Source organism: Sceloporus occidentalis, unplaced genomic scaffold, assembly GCF_023333645.1.
Source record: "Sceloporus occidentalis isolate IW3139 unplaced genomic scaffold, rSceOcc1.0.p SCAF_3, whole genome shotgun sequence".
Lineage (NCBI taxonomy): Eukaryota > Metazoa > Chordata > Lepidosauria > Squamata > Phrynosomatidae > Sceloporus > Sceloporus occidentalis.
Genome location: NW_028316983.1, coordinates 86,486,017 through 86,497,196, shown reverse-complemented (window position 1 = coordinate 86,497,196; position 11,180 = coordinate 86,486,017).

The window sequence follows — 11,180 nt, the reverse complement described above, 5'->3', positions numbered from 1 at the left end:
AAAAAGCTTTAAACATTTGAGATAATATTTTCTATAACAAAACCTTTGTGAAGTAGGAAGCTGGGCAAGCCTGAATAGAACCAATCAATCATGCTTCTCAGAATGGAAGATCAGGCTATGGAGGAGAGGAGGAGGATATAAACTAGAGACCGGTCTGTTAAAGAGTTAGAGAGTAAGAAAGAGTGTGAGGGCTAGTTTGGAGTAAGGGAAGGAAGAAGATCTGAATTGCGGTTTGTTGGAAGCTGAGAATGTGGAGAGAGTTCAGTGAGAAGTGTTATTTGGCTTGGAACAGAAGGGCTACTGTGAACTATGTGTGTCAAATTGGAAAAAAAAGGCTAAATTCTTATTTGTTACATAGCAAATCTTTACTGTTATTATTTTCTACATCTCTTATCTGGAAGTTCTATTTTAATAACTGTTTGAGAGAACTGGGCATGCTTTACCACACTGAGCCCACTGATCAACACAGCCACAAAACAGTGGTCATTTTGATGACTAAGTATGAGATTCAGCGTAGGATCTTGAGGGGCAAAAGGGCAAGGTGAATGATAGGACCCCAAAGTCTGGAACTGCAGGGCTTGCCTGGATAGGGGATCCATCACAACCTTCTTCTAGGATTACTCTGATACTGGATTTAATTTGCCAGACTAGCTTGTCTGTGTTATGGAGTGTATTCCACCACATAATTCAGTCAATCTTAGAAGAACCTGTTTTTCATAGTGCGTTCTGTTCAAAAATTTGTTTTTCCCCACCCATATTGACATCCTTTTTTTCTTTTGGACCTGATGCCAAATCATGAAGTACAAAAATACCTTGCCCAGTTAAATTAAGCCAAGACTGAGAAAAGTGTTGGTGAGTGTGTTTCCAAAACCTCAGTAATTTTCTCCCAAAATAATTGTACCACTGGATGTGTAAGACCAGGTAGTATACATTAAGATTGACATGGAAAAAAGAAAACTGTAACAAACCTGTCTAACTTTTTAGAGAAATATTTTCTAATGTGATGATGCACCGAGGCTCTGTTTAATATCTTCTGTTTGAAAAACTGGAGTATATGAAATTGAGTGCATTCATTACTTTCATCAATCCATGGTGACAAGCATTTATTGTCGAAAAAACAGTTTTTAAGCTCTGGCAAAGGATTTTTTTTTCTTTGTTCTATTTCTTGATCATTGTTTTTTATGTAGCCAATATATATCTAGTCATATGCATAGTTGCTTTCATTGCTGTTGATGTGTGCCTTCAATACATCAGGACTAATGGTGACCCTATCGTGGGGTTTTCTCAGCAAGATTTCAGAGGAGGTTTGCCACTGCCTTGACCTGAGCCTGAGTGGGTTTCATGGCCAAGCGGGAATCGAACCCTGGCCTCCAGAATTACAGTGCAACACTCGAACTACTACGTCACACTAGCTTTCTCTATAGTTCCTCTTATTCTTAAATATTTTTCCACACTGTTGCTAAACTGTTTTAATTGTTCATACAATTGGGAGAGTTTATAATCAATTTCTCTGGTATTTTCTGGTGTTTTCTCTTATTCATTCATATATTCATCCATTAATTCTTCAGTCACCTTCTAAAAGTGTCAGTAATGAGATCCATTAAATCGAAAGTGCACTTTTGCATACGCTTAATTCTCTAAAGCAACACTCTTTTTTTCCTTGTCAGCTAATTTCCTTTCCAATTAAGGCATGATACCACAGTTGCTTTGATGCTTGATTTTTCTTCAAAAGCAAAACAACTGTCATTTTAAGTAGCCTTAAAAGCCATATATCATGCTTGTATCCAAAATAATCAATGTTGTTGTTTTTGTTCTATTTAGGTTGTTTTTTTTAACCTCCATCTCTTGCTGATATTTGTTCATCAGCATTTTGGTCACAGGACAGGAAAATATCTATTGGTGATTTGAACACAGGTAGAGAGTAAGCAAAGCACGTTCTTCTTAAGTGGAAATCTGCACTTTGCAAAATTGCTTATAAAATTTCCATCCCAAAACAACTAGACGATTAATCATCATGAAATATGTAGGACAAGCTAAAGACCAGGTACTTAATTCTGGTCACAATTTACTCTAAAATCAGTGTAATGCTTCTGGGTTAAGTGGCTTAAATGGAGTAATGCTGGTGTTAAAATGCTGATAGATGAAAAGTGTCTGGTTTCTCAAAAACATAATAAATTATGTGTGTATTAAATGAAGCACAAAACTCCTCTCTTATTTGAAGATGTGTACAGGTTTAGGAATTTTTGTCTGTGGAGACATTTTCAAACATGACCAAGTTGATTGGCTTGAAACATTGAGACAGGAGAAAGGAGATGGGCTCACCCTTTCCATCATAGCACAAATGCTTCTGCCATATTATAGATGACTAAGGGAGCATTCATACTCATTTTATTTTGTCCCGAGGAGATGCAGATCGCCACACTGATGCATATTGGGTTTGTTGTTCCCATTTTGTTTTGGGTTCGTGAATCTCTTCGAGTCATTGTAATCCCTTTATTATTCACACATGTCATCGTTTCAGGATAAAATGTCACTGCCTCCATTCCCTTGAATGATACAAAGCAATCTGAATTGATTCAGAAGCTTATTCACACTTCTGAAGATGTGGATCGATGTGCGACTTTCAGGAAAACCTGGGGGGGCGGGGAACTGGTATTGAATATCATGGATTAAGTGGTCTTTTTGCCGCCACCCTGCACCCACCCAAAGAATGCATCGAGTGCATTCAGGACATGTATGAACAACAAGGATTCAACCTGGATTATTTTTGTAGTGTGAATTTCTTTCCTTTCTGTCTTAAACTGTATTCTCCCCAAAATGCACAGTACCAATAGGCACAGTAAGAATAGCAGTGAAACTGTCCTTCTGAAAAAAGCCAGAACCCAATTTTAAGAAGAAATTCTGCAATGTGAAATGGATGAGGGTAGAAACCCATCTCTTACAAATCTATCAGATGGTCAATGCACAATGACCATTAGAATAATAGAGGCCTAGAGTTGGAAAAGATCACAAGGGCCATCCACTCTACATAGGAAGACACAGTCAAAGCACTTCCAACAAATGGCCATCCAGCCTCTGTTTAAAAGGCTCCAAAGGGGACTCCACCATACTCTGAGGGAGTGAGTTCCACTATCAAACAGCTTTTACCATCAGGAAGTTTTTACTAGAGTGTAGATGGAAAGCTTATGCTACAAACCTCTTTCTCTCAGTCCCAAAAGTACTACAAAATCACTTTTCATACTGGATTACCAGATAATTGTAGAATTAGCTGCATCTGAGCTTCATCATTGTGTGCTTGAAGCCACCACATGCACCTCTCTTTGCTGGAGAAGGTATAGGAATATAGTCACATTTTTTAAATTATTATTAGCACGTGAACCCTTGTGGCAGAGTATTGGAGAAGGGTATTAGATTTTCTTGTTCCAGCGACTTACTCTTCTACTATGTCCTATTGGAAAAAAAACATTGATTACTTAAACAGGTGAAAATAAGAACTTACAGTATCAAACACTTATTTGAGCTCTTCTAAAAGCAATGGATATGGACGTTGCTAGGAAGCAGAAGGACCTAAAAGGTCTGAATATTGATTAATGGTGGAGCAGCGTATGGTAGGATGTTTTGATAGAGAAACTGACCTACATTAAAAGAGAAGGACAAGAAACTGGGCATGATTCTCTTTTATTTAATTTATTAATGAAAAGCAAGAATTAAATAAAATCCCAGTTTCACAGTAGGAATTTTTGCAGGTTGCTTTCTGTGTGTTTTACCTGTTGTGCCTATGGTTTTTTTAAAAAATATATTAATCTGTCAAAACCCTGAAGGCACTGGGGGTATTTCTTAGAATAACTTACTGTCCTATTTTTGTATATATTATAGAAATGTAGGGCAGTTTACTGCTGGAGAGCCAAGGGGAATACTTCTTTTTGCCATTGTTAATATGGTATTGTTATCTTGAAATTGGTTGCCCAGAACATGTTTATTGGAAAACACCCATTCAAAATTGTATGTCCTACTCTTCTAGTATTTACATACCACTTAGGACAGCTTACAGCAGTTAACATTGACAATAAACACAAGGGAATGTAATAAAATATAAAATGTACAATAGGTTAATTATGCTAATGGGATTGTTAGTAACATTTATAAGCAGATACTCTCTTGAGCATGAATGTCATGCCCAGACAATGAAGGACAGTCAAGAGGTGCATCTACACTGTAGGAATAATGCAGTTTGACACATCTTTAACTGCCATGGCTCCATCCTAAAGAATCCTGGGATTTGTAGGTTTGTAAAGCACCAGCGCTCTTTGTCAGAGAAAGGTAAAGACTGTGTAAAACAGCAAATCCCAGGATTTGATAGGATGGAGTTATAGCTCTTAAAATGGTGTCAAACTGCATTATTTCTACAGTGTAGATGCACCCAAAGAAGTGATTGGTGTATCGGCTTAGCTTACTGGGGGAAGGATTTCCAGAGTTTAGTTGTGTCCACCAAGAAGATCCTTTCCCTTGCTTCTAAGACCTGTGCCTGCATCATAACTACAACACAGATAAGAACCTCTCTGTCAGATCTTAAGAGTGTGGGCAGGCTGGTATCTTAGGTGTAAATCATTTAAGGCTTTAAAAGTCATTGCTAGGAAACAAGCTGATAACCAGTGCAGATTTTGCAGGACAGGTATAACTGAATCCTGTAAAGAGTGGTGGATGGGGGATCTGATGTCAACAAGGCAGTAGACGTGCTACTGAGGTTTAGTCTAAGCTTCACAGGGGTCGTCCTATTTGGTGCATAGAGATCAGAACTTTGGACAGCTAGTTTAAAGTTCAGACTACAGGTGCATCAACACTGAAGAAATAATGCAGTTTGACACCACTTTAAGTGCTGTAGCCCCATCCCATGCAATTCTGGGGTTTGTAATTTATACAGTCTTTAGTCTTCTCTGCCAGAATGTGGGTGCCTCACCAAACTACAGATCCTGGGATCTGTAGGATGGAACCATGGCAGGTTAAAGTGATGTCAAACTTCATTATTTCTACAGTGTAGATGCACTCCAAAACTCAGAGTGAATTAACTGCCTCACTGACATGGAAACTGTCATTTGCTACTGCCTGTGAGCAAGTGCCCACCAGTATTCTCCCTGCTGTAATCTGTACCAGATGCAGCTTGTGAAACCTTACTATGAAGACATGTTGTAGTAATCCAATCTAGATGTGTCTAAGACATGACTGAGCTCTCTAGGAATAGTCTCAGTTGGCATAAGCAGGAGAACTGAACTCTGTCTGTAGCCACCATCCAAGCATCCAGGTGCAAGCCTGAGTGCAGTGACACATCCAGAAGTTTTATATTTATTACAGCTACCATTTCCCCTCTTTCTGTAATGTAGAGGTTCTCCTGCACCATCAGTTTAGTATGAACAAAATAGCACATTGTCCAATTTTGCAAAAACGTAATTCTCTGAGTATTTGGCATGTGGACATTCCATGGGAGGTCTTGACCTTCATTCTAGGATACACATTTCTGAAACTGCAAGCCCATTTGGGGAAGGCAGGCTTCCCTTTTGACTTATGTCCAAATTCTTATCCCAGAGAAGTCAATGGGACCTTTGTCACTGACTTCAGTGAGTTAATGATTTACTCCTTAGAAAATGCCTTTCTTTTTCTATCGGGCTGTTGGGATATGTTTTAAAAGATGCAGTGAAATGGAAGGGATCATTCAAACCATATGATAATAAGAGGTATATTTGGAGGGAAAAGTCTTCTTTAAAAGCAAGCAAACAAAAATAAGCAACGCTTTCATGAAACACTTCCACCTAAAAAATGTAAGAAGGGATGCATATGCCTGAGAAGTAATCTGCTCAGGAGAATTTCTGATGAAGCTTTATCTATTAAAATAAATTAGGATGTTTAGGCTCAATGAATATCCATTTGTGCCATCTTGTTGAATGGCTATTTAACTGCTTAGGGAGTCAGACTCTTTGGAAGGCTTGCCAATAATCTTGAAAGTAATTGAGTGTGTGTTCAGTAATTATTAATTACACAATTGCCAGATTTGTTTGCATGAATGAGTTTACACATATCCAGATCTGGTAAAGTCTCTAAGCACCTTACCAGTTCAAACTAAAATACAACCAAACCCACAATGACTGAGGTTTAAAAATTGCCCTGTGTTTAAATGTAGCTGACTAATCCAAAACATACAATCCTTTCTGTGTTACAGCTGCACAGGATGAAGAGGGGTACGGAAGAAGTACAGGCCATAGCAGGCCACTACAACCAGTTTCATTCCTTGCAAATCACTTGCTGTCCCCTTTTCAGAGTTTCTTATGATCTAGGGTAGGAGTGGGCCACCAAATATGGTTGGACTGCAATTCCCATCATCCCTCATCACCAAATATGCTGGCTAAGGCTGCGGTATTCAAATCCTTACAATATCTGGGTGACCCCATGATTCCCACCCTGATTTAATGTCTTCACAAAGGGCAAAAGAAGACACAGATTGGCATAAAATGTATGCAAGCAGAGCAGGGTAGCAGTAGTATAGCTAGAAGGGGCAAAAATGGGGGGGGGGGGGCAATGCTTCCCCAAATAAGAATTCTGTTCCTCATGAAATTTTCCATCAAATTTTTGAAATTGCAGAGAGTAGGGCATTGAAAATTGTTCACACCTAGAACTCTTACATTTGCTGTGTTTGCATTCCCTTGGTTACTTTGTCCCTTTCCTTTGGACACCTGGATTCTATTTCTAAATGCTCAACTAAAGTCTGAAGTTACTGCAATACTAGAAATTTGGATACTGAAGGGAAATTGCATTTTTTTGGGGAAAGAACTCTCATTTCAAGAGGAATGTCCACATTTTGTCCTCCCCCATAGCTATACCCTTGAGGGGTGGGCATACTGCTCTCACCTGTTTTTTGGTAGGCCCCAGAACTCCTGTATATTGCTCCCAACTGCTGCTAGAATGTTTTTATATTTTATTTTTAGAGAGGCAAAATAAGGAGAATTGTGCTCCTGGAACTGTCCAGGAAGATCTTCTCTAAAGCAAAGTGTGGTTTTGGTTGGCTGACATAGCAGTTTTGAGTTGCTTTTTTTTAATGTTGTTGTGAGTTTCTGACAACTAAAGGTTTATCTCCACTCCCATTTTTTGGGCTTGGGTGACTAGAGCTGCTGCCACAATGAAGAATTAATGCTGTTTGACACTGCTTTAACTGCCATGGCATGCTATGGAAACTTGGGATTTGTAGTTTGTTTTGGCACTAGAGCTCCCTGACAGAAAGCTAAATCTCTCACAAATCCCAGCAATCCATAGCATTGAGTCATGGCAGTTAAAATACTGTCAGACTGCAACCCTAACTTACTGTACCATTCAAATCAAAAACATCTAGTCTAGCAAGTCTAACAAATGAGGGACACAAAAAACACACTTTTCTAAGCAGCACTCTCATCCTGAGATTCTTCACCCTGAGAACCAAGCATGGATCACAGATCCTGGGTGTCTCCTGCAGCAGGTCCAGGGGAGAACAAAACTGGCCCCTGTAGAAGTTGCCCACCCTGGCAAATATGCAGAGGCAAATACAGAGTTTGAATTAAGGATGGGTAATTTGTGACTCTCCAGATATTGTTGGACTGCAATTCTCATCAGTCCTACCTTGCATAGCCAGAAAATCCAAATCAAAACTATCTGTTGTTGGAAGTGTTGGGACCTATGCACATATACCTGCTCCTTAGTTTATTCTCCAAGTAGTTGGTGGGCTATCTCCAGGTCCTGTATCTCCTGTCGTAGGTTTCTTCATCTACAAAACAGGCTTCCACTCAAGTGGAGGCTATCTGAAGGACTGTATCTTTCTATATGAATCTGCCCAAACTCCATAAACCTTGAGGAGCCACTTCTCTCAGCTTCACTAGCTTCACAGGCTTGTTTGGTGAGAACACAGGAGAGGGCCTTTTCTGTAGCTGCTCCTACACTGTGGACCTTTTTCTCCCTCTAGGGAAGCTAAGCTGGCTCTCTGACCATCAACTGAAGACTGTTCTTTTTCAGCAAGTGTTTGGGAACTGATTGTTTTATATAATGTTTTTTCTGTTATAGTTCTGTATCATTTTAATCTATGTTTTTAAACTGATGTTTTGTATGGTTTTAATAGACAATTAAATTTTTTTTTAGTCTTAAAGTTTTGTACGTTTTTAGCTCTATGCAGTTTTATTTGTATCTCTCCTTATTCTGTAAGTCACCTTGAGTCCCACTTTTGGGAAGAAGGCAGGATATAAATAAAGGGATGGAGTGACTGGACAGCCCTGAATATAGAGAATGTTTTCAAATAGAGGATCATCTTCCATAGGACATCCTAGGACATGCCCTAAAGTAGGACATCTGGCTACTCTGTCATGATTAGACTGCAAACTATTTCCTTGTCTTTCTTGTTGTCTTCTGCAAGTGGCTGTGAATCTAGGGTTTTTCCATATCTCAGTTTGCAAAAAGGCCAGTGCTCAAAATTATACTTCATTTTTTCTCACAAAGATGTGAAACTATCTTGCATGAATTGCTTATTGGTTATATGAAGATTTCTTTCTAAAACCTCACTGCTTTAATATTCTTAATTTTATTTTGTTGTACCTTATGAGGAAAGTTTCAAAAAACCTTTATTCTAGAATCAAGCTTAGCTGTAGGTATAAGTCAAAGAAACATCCAAACAGCCCCAAGTCAAATCTACTCAGAATTCCATATGGATAGTTGCATACAGATTCACTGGTGTTTTTGTCTGGTACCTTTTTTTTAAAATTATACAAATAAAAAGGCATCTTTGGCAAAGGAAGACTGTTTCACACATTGACAGAGTGCGAAGCCTTCATTTTTGAATTCCGTCTGAATTTTCTTTTGCCTCATTTTATCTCTTCAATTGCTTTCTAACAAGATTTCATGCTGTGCCTGGCAAAGCACGGAGTTCATGTGTGTTGGAGCATTCTCTAATTTAGGAACCCTCCTACAATGCATAGAGTTTCATTAAAAGCATAGGGTTTAGCTGAGAAAATAGAAGTGGTGTATTAACCTTATATGGCAGAAAAGAGGAATAATGGCACATGGAGTTCTCCATATTTATTTATTTATTATTTAAGTGTGACAGCTTTTTGGCTCTGCCAGCAGGTTTATGATGCGCTTTGCAATGATTGCACAACTTTGAACATTGGTCACAGTGATAAGCAAAGGAGAATGGTTTAAGAAGAAAAATGTAGGACAATTAAAAAATTTTTTTTTTTACAACTAACAGAATCTATGGACTGATGCAAGAAACTAAAACGGAAGAGGAAATGGGGATAGTGAGAACATTAAAGCATTCCATTTTGACCTGCCTATGAACCTCTGGAACAAATACTGCATTCGTAAGTGTTCTTAGGAGAGAGTGAATCCATGTAGATCTTATTTCTAAATAAAGGGAGAAAGTTTAATTGAACTCAGTACAACTTCCAGGTAAAAAATATGCATAGAATTGTTCTGTGACAGCACAATTGTATGCATTTTCATCAGAATAAGTCTTATAGTGTCCAGTGGCAACTAGCTATCTTCGTGGTATGTAGAAATGCAGCTTTGGCCTTCCAGATGTTGATAACCTACTGCTCCCATCAGTACTCACAATTGATTATGCTGACAGTGGCTGATGCTCAGGCCTTTTGTGTTACCTAGTAACAGACTTAAATAATGAACATACTCTAAGCTTAGACAGGATTTTGGACTACCACATCCAGAATGTCCACACTAGATGGAGGATCCTGGGAGTTGCTGTCCAAAAAGTAACTTTTCTAAGTGTAAACATATTTCATTTTCCATTCCTCCAGCTACTGTTGCTCAGTTTGAGGCATGGTCATTCATGATGATAAAGCACCAACTGCTTCCTTTTTCTTAGCAAGTACTTGTCTTACTAAGGGCCACAAGGTAGGGATGTTATAGTAACCCAAATCAGAAGTTATTTCTAAAAATACCTTAGATATTTACAGCAAATAATTATAAGCTCTAAATGTTAAGAGCGCCATTTCCTGCTTCACTTGTTTTGTGCCTTTCCACAGTTCATGGTTTCTCAAACCATTTGTGTTTGAGAAACACTTAGAACCAGGAGAAAGAAACAAAGCGATTAAGGTGCATTGAATGAAGTGCACTGGGGAACACAGTTCTGCACCAAAGGATTTCCTTCGTATTCCTGAATATCTGATAGCAGTGACTGGTTTTTTTTAATGCTCTGGTATTATTGTAGATAAGAAAGCCAGCATGTTGTATTGAACTAGGACTTTTGGACACCAGGGTTGGAATCCCAGCTCAGCCATGGAAACCCACTGGCTGACCTTGGGCAAGTCACACTTTCCAAGTCTCAAAGGAAGGCATGGTCAAAACCCCTCTGACAAATCTTGCCAAGAAAACCTCATGAGCCCTAGGGTCACCATAAGTCAGAAATGATTTGAAGGCTCTTGTCAACCTACTGTCCCATCATTTACAGCTTTGATAAGATGTTGTGTAAGAGGCCTTAGTGCAACTTGAACTATCATTACAGTTCTCTGCTGTAGGCTTCATCCCTATAATCCTCTCTGTTAGCATCCTTATTTACTCTTTTTTGACCTTTTATTTTCTGCTTAATTGTGTTCAATTCTTGTTTATGTATTTCTTGTTACCTTAATGGTTACATGTTACATTTGGAATATTTAATGTGAATTTTTTTTAAAAAAAGAAATGACTTGAAGGCACACTATAACAACAGATATTGGTGATCCTTCTAAAGATGCTTTGTATTCCAACTTGTAAAAAGGGGGAAATAATAATAATGATGATGATGATGATGATGCCATGGTGCTGAAGCAGAGCTAATATGATTTGAAGGGTAAGGTATGCATTCTCCATGTAGTTATATGCACTGCTTATTAAAACAGTATGAGCTAGTCATGGTTGGAGCTGGAGTTTCTACAGTCTACCCTGGCAAGCATAGTAGAAGTCTTCCAGTACAAAGACCTATCTTTTCTTTAATCTCGTTCCAGTGATGATCATTGCCTTTCAATTTGTGCTGGGTTGTAGCAGCTGACAGGCAAGGAGCTGTATAGGGCAGAGAGGAAGCTGAGAGCTATCCTAAGAGTTACTGGAATCCTCTCATTTCCTATTCCTGACACCAGTAAAGTACTGTTGCATAGAGGTGGAGATTGAAATACAGAGTTTAA